The sequence below is a fragment of the Athene cunicularia genome, assembly GCF_003259725.1.
Source record: "Athene cunicularia isolate RWA chromosome 3 unlocalized genomic scaffold, athCun1 chr3_part1, whole genome shotgun sequence".
Classification (NCBI taxonomy): Eukaryota; Metazoa; Chordata; class Aves; order Strigiformes; family Strigidae; genus Athene; species Athene cunicularia.
The window spans coordinates 75,480,933-75,498,111 of NW_020799097.1; the positions used below are offsets into that span (position 1 = coordinate 75,480,933).

The 17,179-nt window shown below is 35.7% G+C and overlaps 1 protein-coding gene across 1 annotated transcript in view; it reads left to right on the forward strand.

Annotated features, from left to right (window-relative positions):
- The window catches only part of QKI (QKI, KH domain containing RNA binding), a 123,158-nt gene that overhangs the window by 55,818 nt on the left and 50,161 nt on the right, over positions 1-17,179 (forward strand). The window lies entirely within an intron of this gene.

Genomic DNA, 17,179 nt, shown 5'->3' on the forward strand with positions numbered 1-17,179 from the left:
CCTCCCATCCTCCTGACGGTTACTGGTGATTTAAATGACTATGACCACCTGCTTCAGTGCTAAACCAGCTGGAAACTTCCTCTTGCTTTTCAGAACCATCAACTGGATTAGAAGCACTTTAGTACTTCTATGTGGGACTAGCAGCACCAATTTTTGAATGGTTTAAATTGTTGGTTTAGGCAAAGCGCTGTAATGTTTTTTTGAATTAGTTGAGCTGGATGACTGGCTTCTTGATATGCTGTGGAGATGATGCTTCTTACATCTTCAGATGATAAATGCACGATCCCCAACTTGTTTTTTAGATGTAAAATATGGCACATACAGGCTTGACATATCTGTTCTCTTTTTCTGTGTTTAATTTTCTCATGTAAAGATGCAGACATTTGAAACAGAGTGGATTTTTTTGACTGTGAATGATACTAGATGGGTGCTAACTGACAACTGGGAAGCAAAGTTGTAAAACTGTACACTTGGGTTTCAGTTCTTGGAAATATCAGAAGTGTTTTTTGGGAAGGGCTGGAATTTTTCAGTGCTGTTGGTGTCTTTGAAAGTAGTGAAGTTCATTTGGGACACATTTGAATGAATTCTTAAGTCAATACAGTGCAAATGTAATAGCGAATACTTACAGGAGTTTTAATTTTGGTGGCAGCCTCAACTGTAACATGGAAAATATTAATGGTAGGTAGCATGCTGATGCTGTTAATTCTTTATTTTCTAAAGAACCTTCAAACCTATTCAGTTAGGAAACTAGTTGTTTGGGGGTTTTTTTTGACCTTCCCTCTCCTTATTATCAATAAAAAGAGGCAATTTGCATAATTTCCTAACAATACAGGATTACATGTATTTGTGACAGTATTGCTCAACTTGGTTTTTGGGAGGTGGGGGGAAATTCTATTCCATGTTAGAGGGTTACAATGAGGACAGGGAAGAAGTTAGATTTTGGTCAGCTATTGTGAGAATGTACGTTCAGTGGGATAAAAAATTCTGCTAGTTAATAAGATGTATTGACCCAAATTAATACCTGTGCCATTTTGAGAAAGGAGAGGAGGGGAAAAAGGAAGTGGCAAGGTCAGCACCTGTTGGTTGGCAGTAAATCTTTGTCATCTGTTGAAAATGTATTTTGAACAAAGGGATTATGCTTGTGCTTTCCTTAAGAGTAGGAAACATTTAGAATGAAGGAAGCCAGCCTCTTCTAGCTATCTCTCTAGGATGTGAGCAGAGCGTGTAATTATTCTTGTCCTCAATTCATGCACAATGCTGTCTTATTTTCTAAGATAGATGAAACTGTTGTGCATGCCTTTCTTACATTCTACATAATGACCTTTTCTTCCCAGCCTTACCATCTTTTCCTTTGTTATTCAGAACTATATTAATTTAAACTGTAAAACTTTGGTTTGATTTTTGTGGGGTCAGATAAGCATGCAATCTAAAACTGTGTATAATAGACATTTTAACAAAACAAGTTTGGAACTTGTCTTCTGAAAAGTAGAAGCAGTTAATTTTTCTAATAACTTTTTGCATGTTTTTGATAATGTACTGGAATCTATTAAAAATCACTCAGTTTAAATGTATTCAGACTTGGTTAACCCATCAAGGATTTACTTTGCTTCTGTGGCTTCATACTGTAATGACATTCTGTTTGGTTCTTTTAATCTGTCCAATATTTATTCACAGTATTTCTCTCTTCATTAATATTTTTGTTTAGTTGGGGGAAATGGCTAGACCCGTGCTTTGGGCACTACGTTGAAATACAGAAATTGAAAATTTGCAGAAATGCATGTCTTAATTTTTCATATTACAGTGACTTGCATTTGAGCTGTGATAATTTGGGTAATTGTGGTTTTTATTCAGTTTGTGCTCTCAGTTTTACTCAAAATCTTTCAAATGTAAATGTCAGCAGTTTCGCTATTTAATGAGATTTAAAAAAAATTATATTTGTTTGGATGAATGTTTTTGTACATTTTACCAAAACTTGTGGGATTCAAAAAGTTCATGTGAAATGGGACTTTTTTTTTTTTTAAACTACATTTTAATCTAGCCTTGAGAACACATGCCACATGCTGGATACCCTTCATTCTGCAGTCCTTATAATCAATAGAGTTGTTGAATGAAAGTGGTCATAAAGAGGGTTTGGAACAGTGATAACACTTTTGAGTTATCTAGGTGGTAACTTGGGTGTGTCTAAACCGATATAATTGTAGCAAGGATTTGAGGCAACTGCTGCAATAAAACATTACAATTACAGACCATGCAAGGTTTCAGTCATAAATACATGGAAAGTTTGTGTGCTGAGATCATTTGAGGCAGTAGTTCTGAATTTGTTCAAGGACTCAACTTTAGTCAATTCTGTACTCAGTGACAAATTTGTGGGAGTTTTCTGTGTTTTATTGTTTTATTTTTGAAGCAGAAATTAGTTTAATTTACATTAGTATCTTATCTGTTACTTACCGTTTGTCTTGAACTGTTGTCTGGGTTACTTGTTTACAAATATATTTGTTTTGTAATTGTTGCAACTGAGTAAATATGGAAAGAATTGAAGTATTTCAGGAGGAGGGAGTAAAATGATTAAAACCCAGAGATATATAAATACATGCTTGTGTAATCACCATAAGATGAAAATTGCTATAGTTTTAGAGTAAACTTTCTCATAGCTTAGCGAAAAAATAAGAGAATGGAGATAAAATATAAGGATAGACTGATACTAAATGTGTTAAAATCTAACAGTCTTAGCAGCAGTGCTATAGAAATGCTATATTCTTTGTTCTCCTCAGTACTGTACTGTTTGTGGGTGACCATTGAAGAAAAAGTTGAATAAATCATGGACACAGCATACTACACTCTTATTTATGCACTGCTTAGAAGTATTAGCATAGTATGAATCCAAAGCAGACAACACAAAGCCCACATAGCCCATTCCTCAAAAAAAAACAACAACAACAAAAAAAAAACCACAAAAAAACCCAAACCTGGGAAAACCTGTATGTATGGAGGCTCAACCTGAATTGCAATTAACTGGGGAGCTTTCTTGCTGTGGAGCAAATCAGTTAGTATATGGATTCGAGTGATCCTGAAATTTAGCTTTTTAGTTGTTTGCAACTGGTAAAGAACCTCTTACCCTGTCTGGACAACCCATACATTTGGTAACATGCTGTGAACTTATGCCACCTGTTGCACAATGTCTATTTAACAACAGTATTCTGTGGAAGACGAGTTTGTTACATTAGACAATGAATTTGACTGTCTTCTCCAAAAGACCCGTGGACTGTAGAAGGGGGTCGCTAGAGGAGAGCAAGCCACCATCTAAGCAGTGGAATAAGAACCGTGGGCAGTTGTCTGCTTAACAGTATCTGGTCACTAAGATAAAGCTCTTCTGTAATAGTGTTTCACGAGGCCTGCCGACTATAGAATTAAGTGACCATTATTTCTGGTCTCACTCCTCTCTAAGCCAAAATGCTACACAAAAAACTTAGTACTGTGGGAGAAATCACCGTGTAAAGAAATGAGAGAGTGAATAACTGACAATTATATAATTCATTAGGGGAAAGCACTCCTGAGCGATTACAAAAGGCTTTTTTAAAAAAACAAGCAAACAACACTTTATGTAATAAGGCAGTATTAGTTCTGCTGTATGATGAACGGGGAAACAGGGCCACTGAAACCCAGCTGATGTTTCCTGTGAAATTACAGATTTTTATAGAAGGGCATTGAGATTGCAAATTCCAATTATAATAAGAGATGCTAGAATTAAGCTTGCTAATTACAACCTTTTTGTATAAATGACTTTTCCTTGGAGTTAATCACTATTCTGTTAGTGACTAGGGTTTTCCTTGACACACCTTTATTTAAATAAATAGGACACAGTATGTTCATTTCTCAGGCAGGCAACTGAGATGTAACATTTGAAGTGGAAAATGTTGATTGCTTTGCATGTCTAACTTGAGGTGAGTGGAAACTTGAGTTTTCAGAATACATAACTTTGAAATAGCATATATGCATTACAGTAAAACTACGTTGGAGTTAAGTGCTGGGATAGGTGTGGAACGTGGCTACAGAGTTGGACGTCAGGCAGTCGGAGCATGGGCCTCCCTCATCCTCAGCCCCCATTGTGAAAGGTTTGGTAGGGCAGGGGAGCAGCTGGGCTGTCTGCTGAAGGTGTGACTGACAGCTGGCAGCTTCCCATGAAGAGATGTGCCTGTGCCCTCCTTTGTGCTCAGTCTGCTGCTTGTGGGATGTGTCACTGAGCCAGTTCAGCTTGCTAAACTTGCAAAACCTATTCTGACAGCAGCAGTGTGTTAAACTGTGTTAAACTCTAGAATGGTCTTGTGAGGGCTGTTGCTGCTGCAAAGAAGAGGGAAGGACTCTGCAGGCAACTGAGAGGAAGGAGAAGGGAATGGAGGCACTTGTTTTGGTGTGAGTGAGCAGTTAACATTTCAGCTCTGTTGAACTGAAGTCTACAGAAGAAAGCCTTCCATACAAGAAAACTCAGAATAGTTCTGACTTGTGATTTAGGAGAGTGTCTCGGAGGTGACTATGCAAGATCAGTATTCTAATTATAAGCACAGATATTGTGTTTAAAGCTAGCAAGATTTGCTTAAGCAACCACTTATAAAAAAGGTTCGTTTATGTTTAGCGCTACGTTTTCTTGTTGGTGTAAGAGGTGATTTGAATCTAATTATTCAGGATAGCATTTAGCTGCCTAGGCACTTGAATCTTTTTGCCATCCCTGCAGACCTGCAGGAAGCGAGTGATTCAGACGCCTGCTCTTCAATTATGCATTTTTGAGGAAATCTTTAAGGCACTTTCATCCCAAGGATTGAAATAAAAAAGGGAAAATAAAAATATTAGGTGTAATCGTATCAGTGCTGATACCCTATTTTTCATTAAGGTCAGAATTCGGCAAAGCACTTTAGCTTATGCATGAGATCTGTTGTAACATCGATTACTTCTCCACCTCTTGTTTTTTTTTGCAGTCTGACTATGCATGTTCTTGTCAAAACTCAGTTATCTTACTTACAGAAACAGCCATTCCCAAGCAGTGCAAGATACCAGTTTTGAGCTAAAGCTCTGGCATTGCAACCATGTCAGACTGGCCCTGGCAGTAAAAACAGCTTTGCTTTTCTGTGTACGGCCTCTTCCCTGCATTTTGCTGTGTTCTTGTAGCTCAGCAGTAAAAGTACTGTTGCTGAAGTGTTACTGGCTAAAGTACTAAAGTTTAAACTGACTCCCCTTCTACCCTTTCCCCTCCTCAACCTGCCCCTGAACCAATCTGAAAAAGTAGGGGTGATGAATGTTTGCTTTCCTACTTTTAATTTTTTCAAACTTCACTGAACAAGAACAGTTTCTTTATGGCTTGTGAAGTTATTTGAAGCTTAACTACTACCTTGGTATGTTTGGTTTGAGTCATGAGTCTCTTGTTTTTGTTGCTTTGACAAATACTAAAAAACTAAAGATCACTATGTCCTAAAATAAAGCTAACAACATATTACTATAAAAATAATGTTATTTTACATTACAAGTCATTCAGTTTTAAAGAAACAGTGTTAACTGTGCATATTCTTAAACAGAGGCCACTTTTTTGTGCATATGAAGAATAAAAACTATGAACCTGTTCTTTTTTACTTCAGTTTGGGGTTTTTTTTGGGGGGGTGGGGGGCGTAGCGAAGTTTTCTTTCTGAGTTTCTTAAATTTGGCTGGCAGTTTTGCGTGGTTTTGTAACTATCTGAAACTTGTCTATTACATTACAAGTTAAGAGGTGGTACTTTTCAATTTTCTTGGCACACTGAGGTTATGTTAACATCTTCAGTCTGAGTTTCTGTTAATGTTCTGTAGTGACATCTTCATATGCATTTCTGCAAAGATTTGGAGTGAGTGGAATTTCACTTTTCTTACTAAGTGTTAAGAAGTTTCTGAAAAGATGTTAAGAAGGTTACCAATCATATTATTGTTAATGTTAACAGCATGAGAAAATGGGCAGTAGTAGTTCTCTCTTTTAAAACCTTACAATTATTTTGTAGCTTAAAGTGAAGGGTTGGCGTGACTTTGTCACTTTACAAAGTTGTCTTTACAATATACTTCCTTAATTAAGACCTTCACCAATATTTATGCAGACAAATCCCTACTGATTTTTTTTTTTTTTTCATATATATATGGGGCACATATGCGCCTTATCCTTGAGGAAAGACTAAAAGCATAATGGTTGGATTTTCAAGTGGAGACTGAGTCACGGGACTCTGGAAGTGATAGGCAAATTGAGATTAGGAAAGTACATATGTGGGTATGTTGGCATTAAAATACAGGATGTAAGCAGCTCTATGTATTCTGATGGCTCCAAAAGGTCACTTATCTATTATATTTTTTCTTTGTATTTCTTTCTACTCCTTTTCTTTAACAGTCCTGTAAATTCAGTCTGAAATAAATAAAAAAAAAAGGTCACTTATTCCTAGTTGGGTTTTTTTAAATCAAATTATGTGTGAATTAATGTGGCTTTGTCTGTTTCCTAGACTTTTTAAAAAAAAGAGTGAAAATTGCTGGAATTCATGCTTAGATTAAGTAGGAATAGCACCTGAAGAAAACTCCGGGTTTATTTTGTTATTTCTTGACCCTCATGGATTGTTTAACATGACATGTATGTGGAGCTGTCATAGAAGAGCTGGAGCACAGGTGTTTGAGGATGAGTTTAACTGCAAAATTGATTAATCCAACACTGAGCTCAAATTATTGAGGAAAGGAGTGTTCATGTGTTGACCAGGTTTGCTATGCAAAGCAGCATTCAAATCTAAGCAAGGCAGAGAGGAAATAAAACATGGATTAGAGAAATAAAAATTTTTGAAATACATTAAAAACAGATGCCACAGTTATCTGGGGCAGTTACTGTTGTTGAAAGTTACATGATAGTACTTCAAAAGACGAAAGAAAATGTTTCAGAAAGTGTAAAATTATGCTACCAGGCTAAGACCTGATCATGTTCTCCATTCAATACAAAAATACCACTTGTTTTATTCTTTTTACTGTTAGAAGTGCTAGTGACTAATACTACATTGATTACAGCATTCAAAATCCAGTATACTGTAAACGGTTATCCAAATTGCAGAAAAAAAAAGTGTTTTGGAATTGGGTTTTTGTCCTTTCTTTTGTCCTTTTTTTTTTTTTTTTTTAAATATCTCTAAAGAAATACTTAAAAGTACTATACTGTGTAGACTAGAAGACTGAGAAACCAATGAATGCACACTTTTCCCCCTTAAATACAGGTGGGAAGTAGTGGTATATAACAATAAAGTGTTCAGAAATGTGAAACCACGGGTCAGGTATTTCCCTATGTTCCCAAATCATTAAACCACAGGCTCTGATCACGCTTTCCATCTTTTACTTTCATCTGTGCAGTGAATGCAAAAGTTCAATATGAATGGAAAAGGGAAGAACTAAGGTGCTTAACGCTGAAGTTGGAAATAAAGCTGCTTCTAAAAGTAGTGTTTACACGTTTTACCCAATCATTAACAACTGCAAAAAGCCTCCAGTCCTAAGTAGAAGAATGGGAACTCACCTCCTGGTAACATCCTTTATCATGGGGCTGGAGATGCCTCCAGCACTTCGTGTATATATTTATTATTTTTCTCCCCTCCCCTCCTGGACAGTGATCTGCCTGTTTAAAGGACAAAGTGGAAGGTGCCTTGTTACACTTTTCTTTGGTCTGGTGTTAGGGCATTCCTGGAACATAGGCATGGTGATGTTGATGCATTTTTGGCTGAGGCAGTATTAGGATCTTGACTGTAATTCCATGGACCAGTGTACCAACCTCTGCACTGTTACTTTGTATTTTCTTGGAGTTGCAACTTCTTTCTTAAAGCAACTTTCTTGAAGTTTGGATGCCTTAAGAGTTGGAAAGTTGATTAGATTAGGTCCTTTCAGATGTCAACACTTTGAACTCTCCTAGTTTGAGAATCCCAGATGAAAAATAGGCATCAGACTTACAGTTTTATTAAGACTATTTTGCCTTTATGCATGTATCTTAGCAGAGTTTTAGACACTTTGGTAAGTTTTTGGGTGAAATACGAAGGCATGTGTTAGCAAGGCTAATACCTTGTTGTGCTAGTCTTCCTCTTGAGTAGAACTATAATAATAAATTAAAATATAATACAACTAGAATACTGCTTAAGTAAAAACTGAGATACAGAAAAAAAATCTTTATGTACTTAGTGAATTTAATAGTATTATATAGTAAAATATGATGTTACTGAACATGTTGACAGTACTTCAAGAAATACATTTTTAGAGAATAACTAGTTCATAAAAACTGGCCTATTCTGGATATATTTTCTGTTTGGTTTTAACATCCTGTTAATCATCGGTAAAATAAAACTTCTAAAGTATGTTAAGACTCTGTAAACTGAGTAATATCTGTGTGTATAAAAGTGCATGGTGTATTAGGTGCTGCTTGATACTAAGGTAGATGAAAGAATACTTTTTTTTGTCAGCTTTTATCAAAGCTGAATAGCAGAATCAACTTCACACTGATTAATAAATGCTCATAAACTTAGAGGCAGAGAGGTTTATGCAGAAGCGATGTTAGAATCATTGCAGGTTATTTTGAAGTTAATTTCATTAGTTAGTGAGTGCTAATGAATGGACTTGAGTCATGAGTTGAAATAAACTTACTGTCTGTATTTTCTGATTAGAGAATGCTCTGAGGAATGTGTCTGCTGTCACAGATTAGATTTTGTTGATCTAAGCCTTCATTGAAAAATGTCTTTCGTACCTTGAGATTCAGAATATAGAGGTACTTCTCTTCAAAAAGCCATCTGAAGATAACCCTGAATCAAGAAGACATTGCATTCAGGTTTTATTGGTTATTAATTTTCTTTCAAGGGAATTTGATACTTGTTTACAGATACTATTACATTAACAGCGGTCAGTGTGTGAAAATAATCACAGTATTGTGAAATGCCTTGTACTGCTTACTCCATTTTCTGTAGGGGAATAAAATTTTACTTGGATACCAGCGTAACTCTATCTCCATATGAAACTTCCTACTTCAGTATTACTGGTAAAGTTTAAAATATTAAAACTCACCTGTAGTTGAAAGTCAGAGAAATGAACAGCCTTATTCTGACTAGATAAAAGTTTGGCACTTCATGGTGATGTTAAGTACCGGTATTAATAATTGGATTCATTTCTAACAAGTATATCCAGGTGTTTTGTTTATGCTGCGCATTTCATGTGCTAAATTCTCATTTATTCCCTGAGAACACCAATGCATAGAAAAGTTTCTTACTTTTATCCCAAAACTGCAATATTCAGTCTTAACAGGCTCCTAGGTTTTGATAGCGCTTGGCAATACAACCCATTCCACAAATCATTGCTCTTATTTTTCACACTGGCACAACTTGAAACAAATATGCAATAAGAAAATCCTGGAGAGATGCAATCCTGTTGCCTATTTCACAGAAACTACCCTTTGCGATGGAAAGTGTGTGCTGGCTCTGCTCTCTGCAGCCATTCACTGTCCATCTAGAAGCAGGGGGCTATGAATGGTGACAGGGGGCTGCTTCTCTTGACAGTAGACCATCGTGATTATTAGATTGCTTGGTTGTGCTGTGAAGCCACAGCTTTAGAAATATCCATTGTGGTGTTTCGTGTGTGTTGGAACCATTTTGATTGCAGGGCAATCTGAACTTGGGGCAGTGCTTGGTTTAAAGTTTCCTGAACACAAAGTTTGTGTTGAGGCTCTGAGACAGAGAACAGAATCCTTTTCTGTCTGTTTAGACATTAGGTTTCATGCCATCAGGTTTTTTCAGAATAGTTCTTAAAAGTTTTTTTTAGATACTGCCCTTTGACGATGTTTGACAGCTGCTAGCTAGTTTAACGTGAGCTGGAAGACATGCACTTCTTCGTGCAGGATTTTCTTGAAGGGGACATAGAATACAGTAATAATGGATAAATAAAGACATACTAAATAATACTAACTTGTCTGACATTCAAACAGTAAGTATGTGACTTAATTTAAGCAATTGATCTGTTGCTTTTATGGGAGAAAACTTCAATCAGAAATTTTAAAAGTGAAGTAAGCGACAGTGTTTTCCCTGACCAGGTGTTATCCTTCAGCATTTCTTTTGTTGCATTATTTTTTCACAGCTTTTTGCTTGTGAACTGCTACCATTAGAAGCTCAGTAGGAGCAAAAGTCTATGTTAATTTGGCTGACTGTAACTGCACAATTAAAGCAGTTTATCAGCAGGGGTTAGGACAATCAGTGTGTCCTGATGCTTCATGTTATAAAATTACTTCTGTTGTTCAAACAGATACTGTAATTAGTGCATCATTTTAAACTGGTTTTCTGCAGGGCTGGCTTGGAGTCTCATCTGATAAAAACTTCTATTTTTGCTACTTAACTAATAACTAACTTTGTTTGCAGGCCTCTTCTAAAGTAACAGCTTTCATTAAAATGTCAGGAGTATATCATGTGAATGCAGGTTGGGGGGGTGTGGATTATTTTTCAGGGTGTTTTTTGTTGGGTTTTTTTTTTTTCTCCACTGGACAGTCCTGTCAAGACAGACACACTGGCAAAAATGGAAGTAGAAAACTCGATGCTTGTATTTACAATTGTTTTTACATACTAGCATTTAATACCTAGTTCTTACATAGATGAACAAGTTGCTTCATGTCAGATAATAAAGATAACGGTGTGTTCCATCTGTGCCACATGCATAATTAGATTTTTACCTAGGATATTTCATAAGACATGGTAAAGCCAGTCTTTAAGTGGAAGTTACTTGTTAAATTATATGGTCCCTCATCTTCTCCCTTTCTCAATTACAGCATTGACCTTGTGTTGTGACTCAGTAGCCACTTATGATCTTATTCAACTCACTTGTCCAGCAGAAAAGGCGAGGGGGACGGGGCTGTGGTTTTGATGCATTAGCATGCTGGCCTGGCTCTGTGAAAGGCTGGTGTGGTGCGCCAGCCAGTCCCAGTGGAGGAATAACTGCCCGCTAAGGGGCGTGAACCCTTTGAAGTTGTTAGATTGGTCACAAAAGGATGTAATTAGACAACAATAAGAGACGATTCAAGTGATTTTTGTTTCATTAGGGCTAAAGCTCTCATAAATATGTATCAGCTGATGTGGAGTTATTTGTATATCTGAGACTTCTAAGTGGTTTATTCTTTGCACAATATGTTACAGAAATCCTCTGTCTTCCAAATGTTTGTTTTCAACTATTTCTGCAGCAGAGATGCCAAAACCTTAAAAATAAAGTTCTGTAGCTGAGGTTGGCAGAAAGAACAGTTACGGGAACAAAAGTTACGTTGAACAACACAAGGTGGACAACTCTTATGGCCCATGAAAGGTTGGGAGTAATGACTTAGTATAGGGAAAAGAACATTCATCTTAGATTCCTCTGGCTTGGTTTTACTAGTTCAACTGTTTTGACAAAAGGTTAAGTAAGGTGTAATCCATTCTGAATGGTTGAGTAATGTTTCTCTCGGACTCATTAATTCAGACCTGGCATTGTTGCATGGCTACAATACGTATCAAGCAGGACTACCGTTTGCTTACAATGACCTTTTTAATTTATCACTTTTTAGTAAGTTTAACTTTTGTTTCAAATTTGCTTTAAATCAACATACAGATTTTTTTAATTCACACAGCTTCTTTTAAACAGCTCTTCCAGTTATTTTTAAAACTTTGATACATATGTGTGAATGTTTTCATTATGGAAACATTCACCTAGAACTACTGTCAATTGTACCTATAGCATGATTTATTAGAGAAAACATATTGTGGTAATTTTACTAAACAGCTGAATTTCTTCTCTCCACATCATACCTTCTCCATTTGACTGTGAGAAGTGGCTATGAATGATTATACTGTTTCATACATCTTAGGGTAATTTTAATTAAAGTTCTTAGAATATACTTGAATTAAACCTCTGTATGGTTTAAAGGACTAAAGGTGTTCTGATGCCTATTAATTTTAGCATTCAATTTGACATCATATGAAAACATTCTTCTGCTTTACTCTAGCTTTTCTGTGTTTCTTGTCATTCAGCAGGGAGAGCAGCTTCTTGTAATAGGTTGGTGAAAACAAAATTTAATAACCTATCACTTCAAGATGAGGATATTAAGGTCCATTCTCAATATTTCCTTGAGCCAGTGGCTTTATTTTTTAAAAGGCCCCTGCTGTTCATTCTGAGCTATGTTTGTATTTTCTAGTGGACATTACTGGAAATTGTATGAGTTAGAGTGGAAAAAGTGCATAGGATGGGAGTTGCACTTTTTTTTATTACTATGGGCCATAGCTTTCTGAAAATGCCATGTGGAAAATTCCCTTCCGCTCTGACCACATTGCATTCATTCTTTTTTTATTGTCTAACTAATATATCCTTGCCTGCATGTAAACAGATACTAGGAAAATATTTCTTTTCAGTGTTTTATTTAATTTTCCTTTTATGGCATTCTGACAGCTGGAAATAACTGGATTCTACTTCATCATTTTTTAATTTGTCAACTTATTTTTAGTCAGTTGGCCATACTGTGGAGATCTTTAGGCCTTTGCGATGAGAAATAGTTTGAGATTTTTTTAAAAGTTCTTGATAAAATATTTTGATGGCTTTCTTTCTGAAAATATTTTCTTCTTTCACCATTTGAATCTTTTGAACAATTTTGGTCAAGCTTGACAGATACTTCTTTCCTTTGAGTTTAAAGTTTTTGAAAATTACTAGCTAGGAGAGGAGAGGCCTAATGTAATACCTTTATTTGAGGGAAGGTATGTACTGAGTTTTCAGTCATCTGCATTGCATAGCTTACAGAAGCTAGTAAATTGCTGTCTCGTGACATATATAGTCAAGTTATTAAGAAGGAAACTTTGGGATATAAAGATGTAAATAGAAGTAGCCTTAAAGAACTGGGATGCAGGAGGTATAAGACCGTGGCTTAGAGTTACTGTGGTAGGTAGGGTAGGGTGTATGGAAAACACAACACACAAATCAACAGGGAACTGGACTTAAGTATTTTTTCCTCATGGAACAACTTTTCTAATACTAAAGCATGGCTGTATATATGAAAGTCCGTTGCATCTTTTACCTGCTTTTTGGCTCCCCCCTAAATCCCTCTCCAAGAAAATAAAAAATAGTTAGGAACTACTTTTATTTTTGTGCAACTGAATTTCGAGTAGTTGTAGCAAGATTTTTTTCAAAAACTACCTGATCTATTGACCTTAATAGCAAGATAAATGTTGAGCAGTTTCAAGTCTATTATTGTGTATAGGTACCCTGAGGATAATGAGTGCATATGTACGGGCAACAGAAAGAAAGCAAAATCTGTTTACAGAATTAGGCTATATTTAAGGATACTGAAATTTCTGCCAAACAAGGAGCACAGTGAAATTTCATCTGCCAGTTATGTTGCTCTTAATGTTCTTTAATTTAGCAGACAAGATAGTTTGGTTGTAATTAAGCTTTTCTAATATTGTTGTTCCCCAAGGCTGTAGCATAAATCATTTTACTCTGTAGTTTCTTGCATCTTCACTGCCTCCATTTTTCCTGTATAATTCTTCCATAAACAATCTCTGGGATGCAGGAGAACTTCATGCTGTAAATTACTTCTTATGTATGCAATAGAATGTTGAATATGTGCAACTGAATTTATTTTTCCCTGAGTATTTTATTCAGGTTTTCTGTTTTTCTTGGTGATGTTTCTTTCTTCTATGTGCATGCCCTTCCTGCTGTGGTAACAAATGTTTTTTTGCCCAAAATAATTCTCATGACAATTTCTGTTCCTCTTTGCTGCTTTTTCTATAGATAGGCCTAGCAACCAGGCTGAATTGCTCAACACTTTGTACTGAAGGACAAGAGGCAGTGGGCACACTGAAATAAATTAAATTGCATTTAAACATAAGAAAAAGTGCTTTTTTATTGTGACTGAACACTGGTTGAACACTGAACAGATTGCCTGGAGAGAGGGTGGAGTCTCCATCCTTGGAGATATTTAAAACTTGGCCCTCAGCAACATACTGCTTGAGTGAGCATGAGGGTTGAACGGGATGATGTCCAGGGTCCCTTCCCACATCAGCCATTCTCTGGTTCTGTGAAGTAATCTGGTTTGTCATAGCTGCAATTCATTTCAAGATAGCAACAGTTTGTAGGTTTTTTTCTGCACTGTATGCAACAGGACAAGTTGTAGTCATTCTCTCTTGCTCTTCTTTACACCTTTTTCTCCTCAAAGAATTTCAAAGGAAAACACTAACTAATCCTTAAAGTCTTGGACCATATTACATGAGTCTTAAGAAAGGATACCCTCCAACTTGAATTGCAGATATGTTCAATTTAGCCTTTTCTACAATAAAACAGGGTTAGGAAAAGATGCTTTCGAGTCTTGTTGAACAGAGGATTAGTCTTTTTCATTTGGGGGGAAATTGTGTTTTTTCCAAACCATCCTTTCAGGATTTAAAAGGAAAATGAGGTAGCATAAAAAATTGCAGCTCTTAACTGCAAGAAGTTGCAGGGTATCTCTCCTTCTATGAGCCCTAGCCCTGTCATACATCTTGCATCTTTGTTTGCATGAATGACCTAGTGTAGACCTGAATTTCCAGCTTTTGATGAAAACAAACAAATAAAAAAGTGAACATACATATTGGTATGATATTTAAATAGCATTTTCAATAAACCAAAAGACACTTCTTGGAAAACTGTTAATTTACTAAGAAAGCCACCTCATGGGACAGTACTGAAGCAGTGGAGGAATTGGAAGCCCTGGTGCACTGAGGTAGAACTGAAGAAATTAGAAGCCCATTACAGACTGTGTTCTCTTTTTTTCACTGATTGGTTTTTCAAAACATATTTCATGGACTTTTATTCTTCTTAATCTTTCTTTCAGTCTTACCATTTGCCACAACAACAGGACTTTTATTAATGTATTTCATGACCGCAGAAGAGGCATATATAGAACTAGTCACATACTAGTTAATTTATCTTACTGATAAGTATTTGTATGATTGTGCTGTAAGGTCTGACCTTAATAATATGAGTAATTATTGACCTTATACACAGTATGTTCCACCTAAAAACTAAATCAGGGGTTGTGGTAAAAAAAATCTACAGTATCAATACCATCTGTTTGTTGTCCTACATGCAACTTTTTTTTTTTTTTTTTCAATTGAACAAAAAAATCCTCATGCTGCAGAAAATAGTTTGAATTACAGCACGAGTAGTTGAGATTATGTTATTCTGAAATATTTAAATACTGATTAACAGAAAGGCAACTACTTGTTTTATATAACAAAGGAAATATTTCTGTGTGTTCTAAAAGTTAGAAATCAGGCATACATCCACTATAACAGTATGCTTTTTTTTCTGCTGATAGGTGGTAATTCCTCCAAATCTTCCAAGTTTTTGAGACACTACACCATATTATTTTCATTATGAAAGAAGTCTATGCAGTGCACTAAGGCCCCTTTATGTTTGCCCACACTGTATATAAGTGTGCCATTTATGGTAGCTAAAACTGCCTTTAGACATTCCTTCTATTTTAGGAACAGAACTTGCCGTTTTGCTTGGGAACACCTTTCATTGTTATTTTTTCTCTCTTGGCTTTTTTTTTTTTTTTTTTTCCCCTGTGGTGCTATAGTTATGCAGGTTACCATGCATCTCGTGTTAGTAACCGGTACTTTCCCATTCCAGGGTTGTGTTAGCTCACCACCAGTCAGTGAAAGAAGAGGTAGCAGCATGTTTCTTGCTCTGCCCTCTGCTGGTTTAGGAACCTTCTCTCATTCATCATACCTGAAACATAATACTACTACCTCATATTAATATAGCTTGTCACCATCTTAAAAGAAAACAATTCACTCCTGCTTTGGATTAAAAATAATAATAATAAATTGAATTGTTTAAATAGTAATAGTGGAGTTTCGATCATGATCGATTGAAATAAGCTGAAAATACCTTGTGGTAGATATTTAATCTTTGAAAGAACTTAAATCAGCGAACTTGTTGTAACTCAGCTGCTCTTTGTGTCAGATTCTGTTTTATAAATGAGGACTATTTTTCTCTCTTTTTTCCGTTTCTGAAATTCACAGATATTTTCACAGCCACCATTGTTTAGGAAGTTGGCTAAGATAACATTTAAAGAAAATAACCACTGTAGCTGACAGTATGGAGTATGTACATGTTACATGAAGAATAGTGAAAAGAGATCTCCTTCAAAGTACTGATTATTTTACATAATTTTTCTATACACCTTTCACGATTATTTTTTTCTCCCCATTTTTATCCTTGTCTATTCCACAAAACATTTCAGACTTAAAGCAGCTCAATTAAAGATAGAACATTTGAAGGAACAGTGCTCCCTCAGGTATATATGAATATAAAGTACTGCAAGTATTTGTTAGTATTAAATCTTCAAACATTTCCTCTGCATGTCTGATTTCCTGGAGGAATTTTAATGAAAATTGGGGAAAAAGACACATTTGCAATTAACTTTGCTTGCCTTATTTTATTTTTTTTTAAATATGAATTGTGGTTAAGCCACAAATGTTTGTCTTGCAATAGGAGGCTCAATAAGTGGGTTTTGTCTTAGGGCCTTTATTTAGATTCAAAGATTATAATAAACCTTTTTCATTTAAAAATTTTGATCCCCTCCTTTACTTGTTTTACTACATTTTAAATATTGTCAGACTTAAATTATGTTTCTGGAAAATTTAGCTAGCTTTATTCACTGTTTAATAAAAATGGAATTGGGAAGCTGCTTCTATTTTGTGTTCATTATCTTATTATTTGAAAGATCTGATACTTGAATGTGTTACTTAAATTTACTGATAGATGTTGTTTTAAAATGTTTACATTTCAAAAAAAAGTCTTAGAATGCCCTCCTTTTATGAAAATGATCTTTGGGATTATTAATACTATTGACGTAACAGAGTACCTGTGTAATGGTGACAGTCTTGTTACATGTTGTTCTGTGTCTTCAATATTAAAGCCTTCTCATCTCTTCCTCCCTGCTCTTCATCTAGTACATGTCGCTCTGCTTTGAAATTAGCCTTTTCATGAGTATTTAAAAGCAATTTTTAACACTGAAGAATTGCTCTCTTGTCCTTTGGAGTGATTCAGATGGAGTTCCTATGTATGGTATCTGTTTAATTTTTCTTGAAATTACTAGATTGCTTAACCACCAGTATATTTTATCTGCTTAACCCTT